The following is a 10,854-nucleotide window of genomic DNA, read 5'->3' as shown; positions in this document are numbered from 1 at the left end:
TGCTTTGTCCTTTTTAGCATAAGGATGAAGCAAGGCAGAATCAAAGAAGAATGTAATGCCCTGGGGGTGCAAGTGAAAAATATTGGATGCTCAAGTTATCTTTTCTTCCATTTTACCCGTTAAAGGGTGCAGCAAAAAATAGACATACGATGCAAATCAACTTCTGCCTTTGTAGCTGGTGCCATCATGAGGGTTTTGGCTTCTATGACAACAGGACATTCTTTGAAAACTATAGCCTATTAGGCAGGGATGGGATCCACCTGTGAAGAAGAGGCAAGGGAATCTTTGGCAGCAGGCTGGCCAATTAGTGAGGTGGGTTTTAAACTGAAGGACTGAGGGGCAGAGTCCAAAGTGGCAACACTCACACCATCATATCCAACTGGGCAATAAGCCAGGCCAGCCAGAGAAGTAATGTATGTTCCTTAGCTGGCTCCCAAGATGAGTACCAGAAATCCAAACATCTCAAGGGTGTGCGCAGTTATGAAAGATCCTCTTGCGCCCTGCCTGGGAAACCTGCATGCTCGATTACCTCTCTGAACTGCCTGTACACCAATGCACGCAGCATGGGGAATAAACAGGGAGAATTACAGATCTGTGTGTGGTCGCAGGGCCATGATCTCATTGCAGTTATAGAGACGCGGTAGGATAGCTCGAATGACTGGAATGCTGTCATGGATGCCTACAGACTTTTTAGGAAAAACGGGCCAGCAAGGCAAGGTGGTGGAGTCACTCTTTATGTGAGAAAGCAGCTGGAATGTATCGAGCTCTGCCTAGGTGTGGATGCAGAACAAGACCTTATGGGTAAGGATTAAGGGGCAGGCTAACATGGGTGACACTGTCATGGGTGTTTACTACTACAGGCCACCTGATCAGGAAAAGGAAGTCAATGAGGCCTTCTACAGACAGCTGGAAGTAGCCTCATGATGACAGGCCCTGGTTCTCATGGGGGACTTCAACCTCCCAGTATCTGCTGGAAAGACAACATAGGTAGGCACACACAATCCAGGGGGTTCCTGCAGACAATTCATGATAACTTTTTGATACAGGTCATGGAGGAGCCAACGAGGCAAGGTGCACTGCTGTGCCTTGCACTAACAAACAAAGAAGGACTGGCTGGGGATGTGAAGGCTGAGGGCAGCCTTGGCTGCAGTGACCACAAGATGGTGGAATTCAGGATCCTGCATGGAAGAAGCAGGGCAATAAGTACGATTGCAACTCCTGACTTCAGGAGAGCTAACTTTGGCCTCTTCAAGGACCTGCCTGGAGGAATCACGTGGGTTAAGGCTCTAGAAAGTAGGGAGGTCCAAGGGAGCTGGTTAATATTCAAGCATCACTTCCTCCAAGCTCAAGACAGGTGCATCCCCATGAATAAGAAATCAAGCAAAGGGGACAGGAGACCTCCATGGAAAAGCAAGGAGCTTCTGGAAAAACTGAAACATAAGAAGTTTACAGAATGTGAAAAAGGAGACAGGCCACTTGGGAGGAATATAGGAACGTTGTCAGAGAATGTAGGGATGCAACAAGGAAGATTAAGGTCCATTTGGAACTACATCTGGCGAGGGATGTAAAGGACAACAACAAGGGCTTCTTCAAGTACATCAGTAGAAAAAGGAAGACCAGGGAAAAGGTGGGCCTGTTGCTGAATGAGGTAGGTGCCCAGGTGACAATGATACAGAGAAGGTGGAGTTACTGAATGCCTTCTTTGCTTCAGTCTTTACTGCCAAGGCCAGCCCTCAGGAATCCCAGACACCCGAGGCAAGAGATGAAGTCTAGAGAAAGGAAGGCTTTCCCTTGGTCAGGGAGGTTCAGGTTAGAGATCATTTAGGCAAACCTGACACCCACAGATCCAAGGGCCCCGATGGAATGAACCCCCGAGTGCTGAGAGAGCTGGTAGATGTTATTGCTAAAGCTACTCTCCATCAACTTTGAAAAGACACTGAGAACAGGAGAGGTGCCTCAGAACTGGAGGAAAGCCACTGTCACTCCAGTCTTCAAAAATGGCAAGAGGGAGGACTCAGAAAGCTATAGGCCAGTCAGCCTCACCTCCATCCCTGGAGAGCTGATGAAAACCTGGACATAATCTCTACGCACATGGAGGAAAAAAGGATTATTAGGAGTAGTCAGCGTGGGTTCAACCAAGGCCAGTGTAAGGTCCTGCACCTGGGGAGAAATAGCCCCATGCACCAGCACAGGCTGGGGGTTGACCTGCTGGAAGGCACCTCTGAAGAGAAGTACCTGGAAGTCCTGGTGGACAGCTGCCCATGAGCCAGCAGTGTGCTCTGGTGGCCAAGAAGGCCAGTGGGGTCCTGGGGGGAGTTAGGAGAAGCCTGACCAACAGGTTAAGGGAGATTATCCCTCTCTCTACTCTGCCCTGGTGAGGCTGCATCTGGAGTGCTGTGTCCAGTTCTGGGCTCCCCAGTTCAAGGGAGACAGGGAACTGCTGGAGAGCGGCCAGCAGAGAGCTACAGAGATGCTTAGGAGACTGGATCATCTCCCTGATGAGGAAAGGCTGAGAGAGCTGGGCCTGTTTAGCCTGGAGAAGAGAACACTGAGAGGGGATCTTATCAATGCCTGCAAGTATCTTAAAAATGAATGTCAAGGGGATGGGGCCAGGCTCTTTTCAGTGGTGCCCAGTGACAGGACAAGGGGCAATGGGCACAAACTGCAACAGAGGAAGTTCCATCTGAATATGAAGAAAAACTTCTATACCTTAATGGTGACAGAGCATTGGAAGAGGCTGCCCAGAGAGGCTGTGGAGTGTCTTTCTCTGGAGAGATTCAAAACCTGCCTGGATGTGATCCTGTGCAACCTGCTCTAGGTGAACCTGCCTTAGCTTGGACGAGATGATCTACAGAGGTCCTTTCCAACCCCAATGATTCTACGATAAGACACAGCTTTCTACCCTGTCTTCAGTTTAGTTCTGTGCTTCTCCTTGTATGCATGCCCTATTTATTGTGTTCATAATACTAATTTCTTTCCATGGAATGCCCTCTTCTTCCACCGTACATAGTTTTATACGTTTGAAATAGGTTCTTCGTTATTTTATGCCTATTTCTTTTCATTTGGCAAGCAAGAGCTTTTTCTTAGTAGCATATAATTGTTATCCTAGGTATCTCTTCAGCTTGGAAACATGGTTGTTCTCTTAATGCACCATTACAACTATGCTTATAGAAAACACAGGAAAAAGGTTTGGACTCCTAACAGTTTGTTCATTTCCTCTTCCTAGGTAGGGCTGTTTCAGGGCCTATCACACACTAGTTTCATTTGGGTTTTGTTCATTACGTTTACAGACCATAGACTGTTGCATGGAAACACAAAGTGAGGCAAAAAAAAATCCACATTTTGCAAAAAAACCTTTTCATTTCAGGACTAGTATCTAGCTTCAAGATAGCTGACGTATCATCAGCAAATAGAAAAATGATTCTTACATGATTTATTTCTAATAAAAGCATTACAAGAATTTGCAAAACAAGCAACCCTAAGAAGAAACCACTTGAAAAATTATGGTTTGCCATTGCATGCCATATCACTGGTTTGTTGGAAGAATTCATTAACTAAATAATGGTTCCCTGGAGCCTGATATAAATTTTCTGCACTATTCAGGTGTTTTTTAGAAGTACCATAAGTGCAATACAGACCAAAAGTGATTAGAGCATTATAACATGCTGCCATGTTAATGATGCAATTTGAAAACCACCATTACAAACAGATTTATGCAATGTGTGTGAAAATTAACTTATACTAATGCTTCACTTAGGAAAACTTCTAGCAGCCTGTTAAGATAATTGCTAGTTTGTCATGGTACCTCCTGGATGCCATTGGACAAGTAGTAACTTAGTAACTGGACAATAAACAATATCAATGCACTTCCCAAAACCTAGCTTTTCACTGAAAATTCTATAAAGTGTTAAGAGGAAGATAAAAAAGTAAAAAATAGGTAGCTGCTTAAGTCTCTGGTAAGGCTTAGAACACAAAAGATAAAAGCACTATGATTCCTTTAAGAGTTCTTATGAAAAAAAATGTTGCCTGAACAGCAGTACAAAGATTTTCCAATTTTTAGCCCCGTACCTTAAGGAAAATGTCATTTCTCCTGCTGGCATCTTCATAATGTTGAAATGGATGCTGTTGAAGGAACTGTACACAAGAAATCCACACTTTAACTACTTTTGTGTTATTTTAATATGCTTCCATGTTTCTAAATCCAAACCAATGCTATAAGAACTTGTATGCATTTGTACTTTGTGCTACTTAAACACCAACCTTCTCAGCACCTGAGTTTCTACTGCTTACTAATTGACCTTGTAGCATGATTGGATTATGTATCTATTTTCCAAATTATATAAAAAAACATCATTAACATAATTTAATTCAGAAAGATTTTGAGCTGCTGGGAAAAGCGTCAAACAGGCAAAAAAGGCTCTTTCAAAATGCACTACACGTACATGTGTCCAAATAATAAACATATTCTTTGTCGTCCATTAATTAACTCTCCTAGTAACTTAGATAATGAAGCATAGTTGCAGTCTTTGTTCTATATTCAATACAATAATTTAACAATTCTTCATTAACTATGTCCTAATACATAGCATAAATGTAAATCTAATAATGGTCAGAGTGCTGGAACCTCTCCCCTATAAAGAAAGGCTAAGAGAGTTGGGGTGTTCAGCCTGGAGAAGAGAAGTCTCCAGGGATGTCTTATTGTGGTCTTTCAATATATAAGGGGCACTTATATGACAGACTGAGAGAGACATTTTACGCCAGGGCCTACAGTAACAGGACAAGGGGCAGTGGTTTTAAACTGAAAGGGTAGATTTAGGGTAGACTATAAAGAAAAATATTTTTTCACTTGTTGGGAGTTTTGGGTTTTTTTTTTCGTTTTTTGGGGTTTTGTTTTTGGTTTGGGGTTTTTTTATTTTATTTTTAGGGTGGGGTGGGTTGTGTTTTGGTTTGGTTTGGTTTTTTTGGTGTTTTTTTTTTGTTGTTGTGCTTTTACATAATAAGGGTGGTGAAACACTGGAGCAGGGTAAGAGATGTTTTGGATGCCCCATCATTGGAAGTGTTCAAGGCTGGGTTGGACAGGGCTTCAAACAGCCTGATCTAGTGAAAGATGTCCCTGTCCATGGCAGGGGGGTTGGACTACACGATCTTTAAAGGCACTTTCTAGCCCAAACCATTCTATGATTCTAATTTAACTTCTTTTTGCTTATTCAGCTCTTGTAAATATTTCTGTAGAGTACACTACACTGTGACCCTGAAGTATGTCCTGACCTCCTTCATTTAATAGTGATGGCATTTTCATTGTACAGCTACAAATTGAGACTAGAACACCCATAATCCAGTTTGTTAGTCAAAAACCCTTGCAAAATAATTTTCTGGTTTTACAAAGACTAAAGAAAAATGCATTAGAAATGTCTGAAATGGGGTAACCCATTATAGCATGTGACGACATAGTTATGAGAAAAAGAATAACCTTGTCCTTGATCTGAGTATCATTTGCCATGCATCAACATGTCTGATAGCATGACCATATCTACATAGAATTGTTCCTTTGGCAAAAATAATGACATAAGACTAAACCAAGCCAAGTCTAAACAGATACACTACATTTAAAAAAAAAAAACCAAACAAGAAAACAAAACAAAAAAAACCCCCAACCAAAAAACAAACACCCAAACCCACAAGTGGTATTCATTTTTGTGTAGGGTATGAGACACCTTAATTGCATAAGGAAACAGAAAAAAACTAATCTAATTCATGTTATGGAATTATTTAAAAAAAAAAATAATACATCAATAGTGTTGGCAGTGGGAAGTTTAACTGTATAATTACAGCTATGAAAGACTGGGTAAGTCATAAGAGATGATCCTGATTAATTCTGTACATTCCCTAGCACTGAAGCAGCTTTATGTATCCTGCATACTTCAGTTTTGCTAACCTTAATGCAAGGGTTTTTCCATGGACTGATAATGTGACTCTTACTACATGAAGAGGACCGTCTTGGATGACTATTTCATATCCAAACACAACCTTGCTTTGCCAGTCTTTTTGTTTACCCATGGGAAGGCAGGAATATTTCTGTTTCCCCAGCCCTTATTGTAAGTAGGAAACACTGGCACAACTGCAGCTGTCCCTCATAGTCAGAGCACAGCTTATTTCTGAAAGCAAGTACTAGTGCTGGAAATACGCACTATGCTGATTTGGAAGCCACTCGGTGCATAAAATATACAGGGGGAAGAAAAGGTAACAGTGAGAAGTGTTTCAACATTTAAGACTTAGTATGTTAAAGAAAACGTTTTTACAGGATAAAAACTCACACCCTAGGGAAAGCAAACAGTGGAGAATTAAAAGCTGCATATCAGGTATGAGATACGCTTTCTTAGCAGAAAGCGAGAGAAGAATCTATGGAGACTGTTTAATTTGTTATAACCTCCATACAAGACTCAAAGCAGAAAACAACTTAAAAACACATACATGGTTTTATAAATTATCATTAAAGCTTGTAATTGCATTTGTACTACACACTTTACTGTGCTGTTATGTTTAAAGTATTTTAACACTAATTATTGGAATTTGTGTGCTACAGTGCTGTTGTGTTACGGGTATGAGTCTGGCATGTGGCTGGGGGGAAAAAGCCCTCCCATTAGGTCATGAGGTTTGGAAAGGATCCCCTTGCTTTCTAAACTCCTTCTCAGAGAGAAGTCTAGGTCTGGCTAGATCCAGTCCTAGTCTCAGACTTGGTCAACAGTTTAGATCTAAAGATTCATATGTATACAGCCACTCATCAGAGTCAACATTTGCCTGCCAGAGCCCTCTCAAGGACCTTCACTGAAACAGTTTCACAAAGTTGAAAAGACAGATGATTTATTAAGGTGACAGATATAAAAAACTATGTGCTGTAAGAATTTTACAGTTTCTGCTTTTTATAAAACCACTAATGGCTGGAACATGTTCAGAAGGCACCGTTTCAGCCTTTCTAACCGATGTTCTCAAAGACAGAATTTATTCTTATTTAATACTTGGAAGACGGCAGCAATGCCTTTTCATAAACTGAGTTCCTGAAAATGCTGCATCTACACATGAAATTGCTGATAGCAGTTACATCTCCAGCCACAGATATATCTATTATATCTAATAAATAGAAAAAACTTTGTCATATCTATTTTTAGTACAGTAACTCACTCAAATATAGGAAATGTTTTCTATTGGGTGGACTAGTTCTCTAGTTATATTAAAAAAAACTTTTTAACCCAACTCTGAAAGTCTTCAGTGAAGCTAAGCTCAGTTAATTAAACCTAACTTCAAAAGACAACCTGACAACTTTTTGGAAAATAGACAATAGCAATTTAACCATCAAGCTGAGGAAAAATAACTGCCTCTATACCTTATGGGTAGTCACAGATTGCATATTTATGAGCTAAAATGCTAACAAGACTGGTTAAAGGTGCTGGAATAATGGCTAATTTGCAGTCAGTTAAGCTTGAAAGAGATATATTTCATCCCATAAAGCTGCAGAAAAAGAAACAGCCATAAAAATCCTTTGATCTGAATACTGAGCTCGTTGCTCATATTCTCATTTTGCAACACTCATCACTACCTCTCATCCCTACTTGTTGACAAATTATTATAAGACAGTTAGGAATAAACCCATTAATAAGCAGCTACCAGAATATATGAATGTTAAAATTGTACCAAGACTCCACTTTTTTGTTGACATAAGACTGTAAAACATTGAAAAGGTACTATTCTCATCTGTAAGGATTTAAATAAGATAACAAGTAGCTATCAAAACAACTCTTTTCCCTCCCTCTGTAAAAATTCCAGAATACCTCCTAGAAGTGGAGACCTGGGGAAAACAATTATAAAGGCATTTATTGCAGATACATGCTGGTTTTCCTCAAGACTTTCACTATGGCTTCTCACACCAATGGTGAGATGTAGATAAAGTTTGAACAGAGACAGTTCCATGCATCCTCAAAGCTACCGAAACACATAACCCAGAGATCTAGCACCCACCAGTGACAGCTTCACATCTCTACTTCCCCGCAACCAGCTAAATTTGATTGCTCAGGCTCAGCCCATAAATAGCTTTCAGCAAGTACTTTTGAGTACTTCCTTTGGCTTACACCTACCTCCTTATAGAATTATGTGCTTCCTTGTGATTAATCCACAAAGAACCAACTATTCACCAACCCATAGGTAAATTCTTCTGCTCACCCCAAACAGACAAGAGAAAATGAAGAGATAGTTCAATCATTACAGTTAAATGATGTGATAGGACACCAGTTGTCAGTTTTAACTTTTCTGAACCCAGAAGCACTTTTTAAAAAAATATTGCATTAGGCAAAAGGGCATTTAAGTAATTATATCCTTTTTACAGTGACTATCACCCTGTCAATGACCTCAGAGACCAAATACAACACAGTAAGACAAGTTCTGTCTGCATTTCTCCAATCAGTTGACACCTTTCAGAAAGGTCTAAATTCCCTGATAAAGAACTTCTATCCCTCTCTCATGGCCCATTCAGCTTCATCTTGCTCAGACAGTGACAGGCAGTTTTGTGCACTGGAGACTGATCCCTTGTAAGCTCTGAATCACAGGACTGTCTAAACTCGTTTTCCTGCTGACATTATCCCAGGCAAAACTTCTCCATAAAACAATACTGCCATGCCAAAACAACTCAACAATTAGGGAAACACAGCATGACCTTGTAAATAACCAATAGGACAGACAGCTAGGGAGGGGTGAAAAGAACAAAGTAAATTTAAATCTCTTTTCCATACTCATCTGTGAAAGACAAGAACATGTCAGCTATTTCATATGAGCCTGCTATAGTTTGAGTCTTCTGAAGAAGAATTCTTAAAAACAGAAGGCAAAAGGATGTCCTGGTTTCAGCAACAGAAGATCAGTTATGAAGAACATTTTAAGGACAAAGCAAAGGCAAACAACGTAATATTCTCAGCAAAACAATCTGAAAGTAGCTTACAATTATTCCAACTCAGAAGATCTTCCTCTCTGGAGACTTACACACATTGCAACTGGATAACTAATTCTCTATTACAACTAAGAACTCGCAAACACTGCCTGTTATTCATAAGTCATTATACTGCATTTATTATTGCTGGGTTATGTGATAAAGCTAATCCACAGACCCACAAAGGAGCTCAGAGACACAATGGCAGCAGGGGCAGCCCAAATAATACCTTGCCCAAGCTGCTTCTAGTGCCATCAGCCCATCAAAGACCCATCTCCAAAAGCCCAGTGGAACACAAGGATAGACAAATGCAGGTGGGAACCCAAACCAAGGACTCCCAAAGAACAAAGACCCTGTCTGGGCCCCTCCCAGGACTGTCCCAACAGAGCCTCAGCCTTGTTGCCCAGGTGTGAAACACATGAGAAGTCATCAGCAGGAGCAGCTCTGGTGATCATCTTTCAGATTGAGGGTTGCTGCCCAGGAGACACACTGTAGCACAGAGGGGAAAAGCAGCCCAGGGTCACAGGACTTATTTTGGGATGTTTAAGGGAGGAACCAAAGGTGAGAAAAGGCAGGAGTTTAGCTGATTTGGGCAGGAACAAGAGTGGGACAACAGAGGTGTAAGGGGATTTAAAGGCCTGGTCATACATCAGTAGTTGGCTGGTTACGTGCCTGATCTACCTTCTTACTAAACTGCTTTCTACCTCTTTCCTGGGTGAGGACACTCAGTGCTGTGTGCATGTGTGTACAGGGGTATGAGCGCAGCAGCTGGGGTTGGAGAGCCCACATTGTCTGTGGTGCAGTAACTGGAGCAAGTATGGGTATTTGAGTGTGTGACCATTAACAAAGATCAACCCGGTCAAGCCGGTGAGTGTGTGAAGTGACCTGGGAGCAAGGAGGCGAGGGCAGCTCTGGGTGTGAGAACACCCATTTGTCTCTAGGGGCAAGAGCAGAGGACAGTCAGCTGTGGGATCAGGGTGGTCCTGACCAGCTCGGGGCAGGGGTTGGGAAGGCGGTGCATGCACACGTGTCCACAGTCTGTACCAGCAACTGGGATGGGGCTGCAGCCTCAGGGGGCCTGCATGTCTGGGTGCCAGCAACCAGTGAGACTGGGATCCAAGGACAGCTACTGGCAAAACCAAGGGAGCTCAGCTGCTGGAGGGATCCACCTTGTACATATATATATATACACACGTTCTCACCAACGGATTTGCATCCTATCCAGCAAAAGAGGGAAGAAGGGTGAGACCATTAGTGCTCTGAGTGTCTGTCTGACCTATGTGGCTGGCTATGGATACATAACATGTGCTTTGTGTGTGTGTGCCTGTGGGAATACATCTTCAGCCTCACTCCTAGCTGAACCTGGGGACATGGAGCTGCAGCAGCCTTAAAGGCTATTAGATCCTGCACGAAATATTTTCCTCTAACAGTTCTCTCTTTGGGAGGACTACACACCTCATTAACTTAAGGATAAAAATTACGGTGCTTTGCCGAAGTTCATCACATCTAGAAAACAGAAGGAAAATACTCTTATCATTGCACAGCACCTGCGTTAAAGTCCAAGGATTGTTAAATGACATAATCCCACCATCAGGAGGAACTCACTGCCAGTCATTGTTCCTTGAAGAACTTCTGGAAAACACTGTTCAGTACCTGTTACACTGAAGGTGTAAGTCGGACTGGTAACGTGCAGAGTTAATTTTGTTTTACTCTTTTTTCAGTCATTTCTTTATTAACAAAATAACCTACTTGTACACTCTAATACTTGCAAGACTAGAGTATATAGACACCTGTTTTCAGTTAGTCTAAAGATCAACTAAAGCTCAACTTAAGGGTAGTATTTTCTAGTAAAACTGAGTTTTCATTATTTAATACAAAGACAA

This window comes from Falco peregrinus, chromosome 3 (genome assembly GCF_023634155.1).
Source record: "Falco peregrinus isolate bFalPer1 chromosome 3, bFalPer1.pri, whole genome shotgun sequence".
In the NCBI taxonomy this organism is placed as follows: Eukaryota; Metazoa; Chordata; class Aves; order Falconiformes; family Falconidae; genus Falco; species Falco peregrinus.
This window is presented reverse-complemented; position numbering follows the sequence as displayed.